An 11721-nucleotide genomic window follows, 5' to 3' on the forward strand; every position below is an offset into this window, starting at 1 on the left:
GAGGGAGAGGAAGAGGGAGAGGAAGAAGAAGAAGGAAAGGGAGAAGAAGAGGTAGAAGGAGAGGGAGAGGGAGAAGGAGAGGGAAAGGCAGAAGAAGAGGGAGAAGGAGAGAGAGAGAGACTGGGCTTATAGTCTGCAGGAGATGAACTATTTAAAGAATTTTTTAGAATAGCAAGAGGAACTGCTTGTCTTGAGCAGAGCATAGAGAGAAATCTCCAGAAAAAGCAGATCAGAGAGAAAGAAAGCAGAACAGAGAGAAACCAGGCCGGAAAGTTGTCTCCAGCAGAACATAGGCTGCCAGTTCAAACCCATGGCTTGACTTTGCAGTCAAATGCTCTACCTCTGAGCTATACCCCCCCGCATGGCTTGACTTTGAATCATTTGTTCCCACCACTCCCAGACACCCCTTCCTCAGAACCCCTCTCCAAGCCAAAGCTGGTCCCTGGCAAGGAGCTGTGTCATGCTTGGTAGGTATCTTTTGTTGACTTTAGAGCCATACCATATGGTGGAATGACAATCTGATATAAATCTCTGATTTCTGCATGTATGTATATGTGTACTTGCACACCTGTACACTCACACTTATTTCAATACACATATACATGTATACATATACATGTATATGTTGTCATATAAACTGGAGTAGGCAGGGGGAAGCATCATGATACAGCACAGAGCAAGCACAGGGGTCAATACAGGAAGCAGCCAGGTTGCCGGGTGGTGGTGGCACGCCTTTAATCCCAGCACTTGAGAGGCAGAGGCAGGCAGATTTCTGAGTTCAAGGCCAGCCTGGTCTACAGAGTGAGTTCCAGGACAGCCAGGGCTATACAGAGAAACCCTGTCTCGAACCCAACCCCCCCAAAAAAAGAAAGAAATAGCCAGGTAAGGAGAAGGTTTTGGAACCAGGACATTGGCTCCGATTGTTGATACCAGGTTAGCAATTTTGTATGTAGAGCGGTATGGAGCCTCCCTTACCATCCATTGGGCCCCATCCAGGAGCTGCAGCACCCACATACAAGGTTCCATGCCTTTCTCCCTTTCTCTTTTATTTTTATCTTTTTAAAGTTTTTTTTAAAGATTTATTTGTTTATTTTATATATATGAGTACATTGTAGCTGTCTTCAGACACACGAGAAGAGGGCATCAGATCCTATTATAGATGGTTGTGAGCCACCATGTGTGTTAGTATTCTGTCTAAACTCCACCTCCACAGTCACCTGGCAATAGCCAGGTACTCTCCTCCCCACAGTTACCTGGCAACAGGCAGGTAGGCCTGTCCACTATAAAAGGGCCTGCCTGCCCCCTCCTCTCTCTCTTGTTCCATTGATCCCTGCCTGCAGGGTCTCTGTCCCCTCTCCCTTCCCCACTTCTCTTCCCCCTCTCTCCACGTGGTCGTGCCGGCCTCTACTCCTCTACCTCTCTGCTCTCTCTCTCCTCTTCCCTATCTCCTGAATAAACTCCCCCTCATGGAACCGCGTGTTCTGCTGTGGTCTGTTCCAAGCTGTGCACGAAAAATCTAACAATGTGGTTGCTGGGAATTGAACTCAGAAAGAGCAGTCAGTGCTCTTAACACTGAGCCATCTTCTAGCCCCTCTCTTTTATTTTTAAGTAAGTATTTTTACACATTTTTTTTTTTTTTTGCGGATGTACGTGTGTATACATGGTATACATGGTTTGCGGATGGTATGTATACATGTGTATATGTATATTCAAATAAGTGTGAGTGTACGAGTGTGCACGTGCACATATACATATATGCAGAAATCAGAGATTTATGTCAGATTCCATTTTATGGAGGTGTGGTTTCTCACTGAACCTGGAGCTCACAGATTAGGCTAAGCTAGCTAGCTAGCTCGCCCTAGGGATGGCCTTTCCCTGCTTCCAGAACTCTGGGATTGCAGGTATAAGGGTCCATGATTCTTTAGGTTTCCTCCAACAACGGCCTTATTTTTCTGTTCCCTTTTGAGTCAATCTTTTTAGAAAACAGTTATCAAGACTCCTGTCTAAAATATCCCTCATTCAGTTGCAAACTCTTGGAGTGACATTTTCACCTTAATCATTCCATCAATAGTTTTCTTATCAAGGTTAAAAAAAAAAAAAAAAACAACCATAACTCGGAAGCTAGTGGCCTCATCACACTTGACCCACAGGCCACACCCAGTTACTTTCTGTCCCTTTCAGAAACTCTCAGCAGCAAGTTAGTTACTCTTCTGGCTAACTAGTCCTTTACCCTCTTTCCCAGCTTTTTCCAGCCTTCTCAACTTCAAGTGTTAAGCCTGTGGTGGTTTGAAGGAACATGGCCCCCATGGACTCATGTATTGGCATGCTTAGTCCCTAGTTGATGAGCTATTCGAAAAGAATTAGGAGGCCTGGCCTTGGATGAGATGTGTCATTAGATGTGGGTTTTGAGGTTTCAAAAGTCCAGGGCCAGACCAGTCTTCCTCTGCCTGATTCCTGTGGATCAGGATGTAAAGCTCTCAGCTACTTCTCCAGCACCCTGCCTGCTGCCTGCTGCCTGCCTGCCTGCCTGCCTGCCTGCCTGCCTGCCTTTCTGTCTGCCTGCCTGCCTGCCTGCCTGCCTTCTGTCTGCCTGCCTTCTGTCTGCCTGCCTGCTGCCTGCTGTCTGCCTGCCTGCCTGCCTGCTGCCTGCTGCCTGCTGTCTGCCTGCCTGCCTGCCTGCCTGCCTGCCTGCCTGTCTGCCACCACACTCCTGCCATGAGGATGATGGGCTTTCTTTTATCAGGGCTGTCTTGGTCATGGTGTGTAGCAGGATAATTTCCTGCTACTGCTACAGTATACACGCAGTGGAGCTCAGTGATTGGGCAATATGAAAGGTAGGCGGAGTGAGGGGTTGGGAGGAGAGAAGGAGAGGAAGAGGAGGGGAGAAAGGAACAGGAGACGAGATAGGAAGGGGAGGAGAAGAAGGAGGCTATCAACCATAGAGGAGGACAAATGGGTCAAAAGCAGTCCTAGGTAGCAACTTCTATCAAAAGGTTAGATATTGGGTAACACTTCTTTAATCATTAAGAGTCTTCGTTCTACCGGGCACCGTGAGTATGAAAGCTATTGTCTAGGGTTCAGCCAAGCTTTGTGGATGCAGCGTGGTGGATTGGCAGAGCCATCTCCCATGCTAGCATCTCGTGGGTCTAGTTATGGCACGCCTGGTCTCTGGCTGCTTCTAGCTGTGGCGTGCCTGGCTTCTGGCTGCTTCTAGTGCGGAACATAGCGGCCAGAGCTAAGCAAAGCTGCGCTGCCGATTAAATTGCTGGTCGGTGCTGAGGCTTTTCTAGATATCTCCCGTTACAATGGTGTCTCTTCACAGCAATAGAACAGTCTATAAGACAAAGCTTTAGGCTGAGTTCTTACCTACCCATAGGCCATCCACTCTCGCCCCTTGCTAGATCTGATCCAGTCTCATGGTTTTAATTAGTGTCTAACCCTCGATTTCCAAACTTACCTACTTTATTCCAGATGTTTCATCTTCTAGACTGCAGCCCCAAACATTTATCTGTTTATTCAAAATCTCCACCAAGTTCTGAGTTCCCCTAAGGTGATTCCATCTCTTTCTTTCACTGTAGCATGGCTATTACTTCTGGGTTTCACCAAACCTGGGACAGGACACTGTGGTGACCTACAGAAGTATCTTAACTAGGATTCTACTGCTGTGATGAAACGCCATGACCAAAACAAGTTAGAGAGGAAAGGATTTATTCTGCTTACACTTCCACATCACAGTTCATTACTGAAAAAAAAAGTCAGGACAGGAACTCACACAGGGCAGGATCCTGGAGGCAGGAGCTGATGCAGAGGCCATGGAGGGATGCTGCTTACTGGCTTCCTCCCCATGGTTTATGAATCCAGGACCATCAGTCCAGGGATGGCAGCAGCCACAGTGGGCTGGAGCCTCTCCCATTGATCACTAATTGAGAAAATACCCTACAGCTGGATCTCATGGAGGTATTTCCTCAACTGAGACTTCTTCCTCTATAATGACTCTAGCTTGTGTCAAGTTGACACCAAACCAGCCTGTACAAAGAGTCCCAGGTCTGCTGTCATGGTGATGGGACAAACAGAACCAACCATACAGCAGATAGCTAAGTCTATGGTAGTGGTTCTGATCATTTGCTCCTGGAGGAAGGAACAAGTCACAGGGTCTTCACAATATTCTTCCCTGAGACTCCAACTACTACCCCCTCTGACCCTAGCTGCAGTTAACTTTAAATCTGCTAAAAGGGGCTGGGGAGATGGCTCAGTGGTTAAGAGCACTTCACTGCTCTTACAAATGACCCAGGTCCAGTTTCCAGCACTTACATGGTGGCTCATGAACATCCATAATTCCAGTTCTAGGGGATCCAATGGCTTTTGACCTCTGAGGGCACTGAGCTTGCGTGTGGTACACATACATATACAGGCAAAACACTCATACCCATAAAATAAATCATTAAAAATGTTTTCTTTTCTTTTCTTTTTTTTTTTTTTTTTTTTTTTTTTTTTTGGTTTTTCAAGACAGGGTTTCTCTGTATAGCCCTGGCTGTCCTGGAACTCACTCTGTAGACCAGGCTGGCCTCGAACTCAGAAATCTGCCTGCCTCTGCCTCCCAAGTGCTGGGATTAAAGGCGTGTGCCACCACTACCCAGCTTAAAAATGTTTTAAAACCTGCTAAAATACATATGCAGCTTGCCTCACAAGTAAAAAAAAAAAAAATTCAAAGTCTGGTCTGGTGGCCTGTGGCTGTGATCCTAGCACTCATGAGGTGGAGGCAAGAAAAGTAGAAGTTTAAGGTCATCTCTGGCTACAAAGGCCAGCTTGGGCTACATGAGACCTTACTTTAAAACAGAAAAGGAAAACTGACTAGGAGTAGACCTTTTTTGTTGTGCAGCTATCTGCGAGTTGCCCCAAGCTCTTGAACAGAACCCCAGTAAATTCATTACTTTGCCAATATGGACTCCAGAATCTTTCTTTGGTCTGCTGGTTCCTTCTCTGGCTAGGGTGAGTAGACCGTCTCTCCTTAGCGAGCTCATATGACACTCAGTAAAGGACAGTTCTGCTCTGACAGCTTCTCATCAGATCTCACACTGTATCCTCCGTATCTCTCTTTTTCATATGTACAAACCATCCGAATATCTTGCCGTCTCTGCCTTCCGAAGCATCTCCACAGGCAGCAAGCTGTTCCCCTGTCCTCTCCTCCTGGTACCAGTGTCACCTCTTAGGATCCACAGAAGACGTCTCAGTATCTGTCAGCTGAGAATATCCTGCAGGTTAGGGACAGGTAATGTATCTCATTTGCTAGTGCCAAGTCTCAGCCCCCGGAGCGCAGAGATAGTAAGTATTAGAGAAACACATGAGTGGTTAAGGGCGATTACTGCTCTTAACTGATCAGGTTCAGTTTCCAGTGTCTACATGGTGGCTCACAACCATCTGTAATTTCAGATCCAGGATCTGACACCCTCTTCTGAACCTGCAGGTCGAAGTACCCACATGGTACACACATATACACACAAACAAAATATTATGCTCATAAATGTCACATCATATTTATTATATATGAAGGACATACATTCACACTCTGAATGACATTAAAAAAAAATAGCTTCTTAGTTGAGCATGATGGCCCATGCCTGTAATCCCAGCACTTGGGCAGCCAGGAGGGAAATTGTCATGAGTTTGAGGCCAGCCAAACTACAGAGTAGAATCCTATCTCAAAACTAAGAGTTCTTTGGAATAAAGGACCTTCATGGAACATTCTTAGCAGCTAAAAGCAGAGAACCCTGCTAAATTCAACAACTTGAATGGATCTCACAGACATTAAGTTAAAATAAAAAACAAACACACGGTAAAGGGAGGAAGAATAGGGAAACGAGTGCCAGACACAGGGAGGATTGAGGAAGGTGGGTGTGGCACAAAAAGGATAGCATGAGCAACATGTTTCTGTTGTTGCTTGCTTCTTTATTTAAAGTATAGTCTTGGAGCCTGCCTGCTATGTGTCTTGTAGTCCTTGAATTCCAGGCAGGCCTCCTGCCTCAGCCTCCCACATGCTGGGAATTTTGGATATGCAGTCCCACATCTGGCTTCATCTGCAACATCTGTGTGATGGATAATTCTGTATTTTAATGACAATGGTAGTTGTGAATCTGCACATAATAAAATAGGGGTTGCCAAGGATCGGGTAGACAGGGCTTTTGTGTAGCATGCAGAGGGTCCTGGACTGAGTCCCCAGCACAAGGGAGCAGACGGAATCTGCCAGCTAAACTACAGAATGTGGAATTCCACATGAGTTTAAAGTCAGCAAGAAGTAGTTTCAGAAAATATATGTTCCAAATATTGCATGGTGCATATTTATGCTAAAAATAATTTTTTAGTCTTTGTCATAGTTCTTTTCTATCGCTGTGGTAAAAACACTATGATCAAAAGACACTTAGGGAAGAAAAATGTGTATTTGGCTCACACTTCAGTTCACAGACTATCACTGAAGCAAGTCAGGGAAGGAACTTGAGGGCAGGGACCAGGGAGGAACCCTGGTTGCTGGCTCATATACAGATTCATGCTCTGCAAGCTTTTTTACCTAGCCCAAGACCAACTGCCTAGGGATGGTGCTGCCCACAGTGGGCTGGGTCCTCCTACATCAGTTCATAATCAAGCCAACCTGCCCATAGGCCGGTCTGCTCTAAGCAATCCCTCACTAGAGGCTTTTCTCTCAAATGACTCTAGGCCGGGTCAAGTTGACAATTAGGATAACTAAGATAGTATCCTGTATTTTAATTTACTAAGTGTGACAATCCTAGGTGGGTGGGTGGGTGGGGCAGAAAATGGCCTAGTATACACTCACATTCACAATGCCAATTTTCTGGCTATAGTTATGTGTTTTGTAATCACTGGGGGAAAACTGAGGGAAAGAAACACAGACCTCCCTGTGCTTCTTTTGCAATGCGCTGGGAGTATAAAATTATTTTAAATCGAGAATTTGGTTTTTTGTTGTTTCATTGAATAGCCCTAGAAGGAAAACCAGACACTTCTGCTGGGTGAGGCAGAGAAGAAAAAGCAGGAATTGCCAGCCTCATGGGTTTATGAGACACTGTAAAAATGTCATTTCACAAAGGCCCCATGCAGTGTCGCCCTCCATGTCAACAATGCCACGCATCTCTTGGCCATATAACAAAGTGGTTAGGAATGTGTGCTTGGCTCATAATACCTCTTGGTCCGTCTGTTTATTAACTGTGGGCTGTGTTTGCCCTGGTGTGCTGGAGCCAGCACTCAACTCATTGCTGCGTTCTATTCAGTGACTGAAACAGCCTGGGAGCACGTCACCCAGATTGGGAGATGTCACAAATTGGTACTGATCTCTTCTTCTCCTTCGAGCCTCAGTTTACTCATCTGGAAACGAAGTGAAGGAGATAAGAGCAGTTATCTCGAATGCAATCAGGGTTAAAGGAGGAACACGCCTAGGTTCCTATGGCTTAATCCGTTCCTCGAACAGCAAATGGCAGTTCATGGACTCTCCCCTACTATACGGTCTCGTTTTTAAACTTTGAGAAAGTTGAGGATGAGGTTATATTTTGGCCTTTGTGTGTATGTATGGCGTGTGTGTGTGTGTGTAGTTTTACTCATTCTGGCCTCTTTAATAACTGACACAGTATGTATATATTAGATGTTAAATAAATACTTGTGGAATTGCTAAATAAGTGGCACCTTTTAGTAACTTAGTGTCATATGCCTCTAGGAAACCCTCATGTGGCCTTAGGCCTATAGAGACACAATCTTTCATCCTAGAGATTTTCAGGCCCTAGAGCTCTATGATGTGGCGTTCTGGGGCACTTTACACAGACACAGGGGTACTGCTTTCCCCTGGCCCTCACCTCCAATGGTGCATGCTCCTGGAGCCCTCTCTCCAGGGAGCGGAAACTGCCCCCCACCCCAGCCCCTGCCCCCAGAAGCTGGCACGGAGCATTTTGGCGCCCAGCTTGTCTCACTAGAAGTCATTTAATCCTTGCTGGATTTGCCGTGTTTATTTTAGTGAACAGGGCTGTTTACTTTTGGTTCTTAGTTCTGGGGTGCTTACTCATTTCGCTTCCCTTTATTTACTCTTTGTAAGCACTTGGGTTTGAGTAAATATGTCTATAAAGTTCCAGGAACCAGGTTATTCTGTGTCTGGTATTTTAATGGCCTTTAAACAGTGTCTGCTCAGGTAAGCATTTTATAGATAGATCGAAAAGATAAGAGGATTCTGTTCTGAGTGGCCTCTGACTCTTTCCAGGCTGATGGGGCGGGGTGGGGGGGCACCAACAGCCCGTGAATCATGGCTTTTCATCAGTAATAAAAATGTCAAAGCCAACACTCAACTGAAAAGAGAAACCGCCCCCCACCCTGCTCAGCCAGCCTGGGAAATGTGGAGATTCTTTAAACCTTACGGCGAGAGTGAGGGTCCGTGTTCTTAGGAGGGCTTTTTAGAGTGCAGGTTCATGAGCCCTACACCTGAAAACCCTGGTATGGAGGATCTGGCCCGTGGCCTGAGGATTTGCATTTTTAGCAGGAACAGCAAGTGATTGTGCTATCTTTGGGCTTCTCTCAAAGGAGCAGTGGTTTAGAATCTCAAAAACCCTGTGCCGATGGGTGGGCTGCACTCCAGCTCATTGCTATGTTGCTGGGTGGGACGGTGAGCTAGGGACAAACTGGTTTTCTGGGAATGATTGCACTGTAGCCAGAGTAAGGGAGGGTGATAAGTAGCAATCTTCTGCCCAGCCTCTTGCTCCATGTCTCATTTGTTGGCAGACTGAAGACAGAGACCATGTATCCCCCATAATTTCTATGACAGTGCATCTAATGACAGTTGTCATTGGAGCAAGGACGCCAGGACACTCTCATCGAACACGGGAGAGGTGGGCCTGGTTACCCAGGTGTTACCTGGTTACCCAGATGTTGGCAAGAGAGTGAGCACCATGGTGACTTGGCCACTCCTCCTGAGGCTGTGGTCCAGATTTTCCAAGGTGGTGTGGACACAAGCACCCCTCTGGCACAATTTGAAGGGTACTCACTGCATTGCCTTAGCCTGCTACAGTATCATGACTGCAACTTAGAACAGATGTTTCATAGAGCCCCATAATAGCTTGTAGGATCCCATGTTTAAACAGTTATATTCCTCACCTGGCCAGGACATCCTGTGTTCTGGGCCACCTTGTCTCCTTGAAGAAGAACCCCTGGTTCCTTTCATCAGCCAGGGTGCTCATCATTCTTTCTACATGCAGAGGCATGCCCGTGGTTGTCTGCTCCCATGAGGAGGCAAGGACACACCTGCCTTGTCCGGTCTAGGACCCAGAACCCAGTAGCTGCTTCTCCATACATGTTTCCGGCACATGAATACTTGAATGAAAGGCTTCCCTGCCACCCACGATCCATCCAGTTCCTCACCCTACAGCACGCTCCAAGCATCTGCTGTGGGCCAGGCTCTTGTCAGCCTGAATAACTCCTTTTCAACCCTGAGCTGCTACAAGGCTGGTAGTGGGAAACCGGAGACACATCCTTTGTGTAATGCAGCCTGACAAGGCCTAGATCTCAGGTCTGATGGAGACGGGGCGGCACGGGAGAGCAAGCGGCAGCAATGACAGGTTTTTAAGTTAGAGAAATGGTGTCTTGTCTAGCAGGATTTCCCCCGCCTGATTCAGGGAGCCCCATCTGCCCCGAGGCCTCTCTGCCTTTGCTGACAACCACGGCTGCTTGTTTCTGCTATGATTGCGGCAGGGAGCCTCTCTAGAAGCAATCTATAAAACACCATTTACAGCCATAACCAAACCACAAAAATCAATCCCCCAACGCTCACTCCCATCAACAATCACGCTCAGGGCGTCGTCTGAGTGTGGAACACAGTTTTTAGGTGTCATGGGAGATAAGCAGGAGAATAAAATAAGTCTGTCCCAAGGCAGCTCCTAATCTCCCTAAGGAGACAATATACCCAGAGATGGGATGATGAACTGCATGAGTTTTTTAAAAAAAATATGCACGTGCCAAATAGCAAAGGAAGGTTCTAGAACCTTGATGCCCAATGCAGCAGGCACATGTAGCTCCTGAGGTCCTGAAAGGGATTTATGCACTCAGGCACTTTGCACGCTGAGAGGCGCTGCAGTAGAAAGGAATGCCCACATCAGCTTATAAACAAAATATATATGTTCATGTTGATCATGTGGTAAAGTCATATTTCAGATAGAATAAGTATATTCAGTTACTGAAACCAATTCCATCTGTTCTCGTGTCTTTCTTTAAAATGTGGCTTCTAGGACATTTAAAGTTATCTGTGTGGCCCCCCATTATGTTTTTATTGGACAGCACCAGTCTGGCCCTTGAGAAGACCTAGAAGGAACCATGATCTGTGCTGCTGATGTTGTGAAGGGTTCTGAGGGAATGGGCCCAGCTGGCTAGGCCCCAGAAAGGGCAGCAGGGAGGACAGTTGGGAAATCCTCATGAAGGAAGGACAGTTTCAGTAGGCTGTATACACCAGTGACATGTGCTTATGGACTCTACCTTCCTCCAGCCATCTTCCAGAAGGACAGACCCTGAAACACTGGCATCTTCCCTCCTTCTTCCCCTCCCTCCCTCCCTCCATCCCTCCTGTGATCCCAGATGGTGATCTGGCCAGAAATGGGAAGCTGTGTTTCAATGCTAAGTACTGGTGAGTGAAGTCCCTAGCTGGGCCATCCATAGCAAGCACGGGCTTTAAAAAGGTGTTCCAAGCTGGGCATGATGGTTCCCAGCTGTAATTCCAGGGAGGCTTCATGAGGCCAGCTTGAGCTACACAGTGAGATCCTTCTTCAAAAAATAAACAAACCTCGCTCCCAGCCAGACAGTGGTGACACATGCCTTTAAGTCCAGTACTGCAGAGGTAGAGGCAGGCAGGTCTCTGAGATCCAGGAAAGCTTGGTCTATAGATTGAGTTCCAGGACAGCCAGGGATACACAGGAGAAGCCATGTCTCTGAAAACCAACCAACCAACCAACCAACCAAACAAACAAACAAACAAACAAAACAAAAACCTTGCTCCTACTTGGCTCCTAGCTCTGGGCCTGGGTAAGGGCCATGGCAGAAAAGCAGAGAAATAGTCTTATTCTGGTGTCTTTAGAAGTAGGAATCTGTTTGAGGTGAGGAGGGATTCCCAGGGAACAGGGTGATTGTTGACATTTAGTCTAGGCTCCTCCCCACAGTTACCTGGCAACAGCCAGGTGTGCCTGACTCACTATAAAAGGGGCTGCTTGCCTCCTTCTCCCTCTCTTGCTCTGCTTGCTCTTCTCTAGTCCCTCTCTGTCTCTTCTCTTCCCTTTCCCCTCCACCCTCTCTCTCCATGTGTTCATGGCTGGCCTCTACTCCTCTACCCCCCCCCCCCCGTCTCTCTCTGCCTTTCTCTGTCTCTACTAGCCGCTCAACTCCCCTCCCCATGCGCTAAGTCAACTCTATTCCATACTATATCCATCATATGGCTGGTCCCTCAGGGGGAAGAGATGCCTCAACATGGGCCTGCAGAGCCACCTCCTCCCGCACACCATGCCGCGCCTCCACCAAACATCCCTGGCTTCTCTTTCTTTCTTTCTTTCTTTCTTTCTTTCTTTCTTTCTTTCTTTCTTTCTTTCTTTCTTTTTTTATAAAACACAACAATGACCCTGGAGGGGGGAGCCAGGTTCTACTGTAACCAGACTGGGGCATGTTTTGTTCAGGAAATCTGGCAGCTGGAATCTAATGTGA

The sequence above is a fragment of the Grammomys surdaster genome, unplaced genomic scaffold, assembly GCF_004785775.1.
Source record: "Grammomys surdaster isolate TR1022 unplaced genomic scaffold, NIH_TR_1.0 126546, whole genome shotgun sequence".
Lineage (NCBI taxonomy): Eukaryota > Metazoa > Chordata > Mammalia > Rodentia > Muridae > Grammomys > Grammomys surdaster.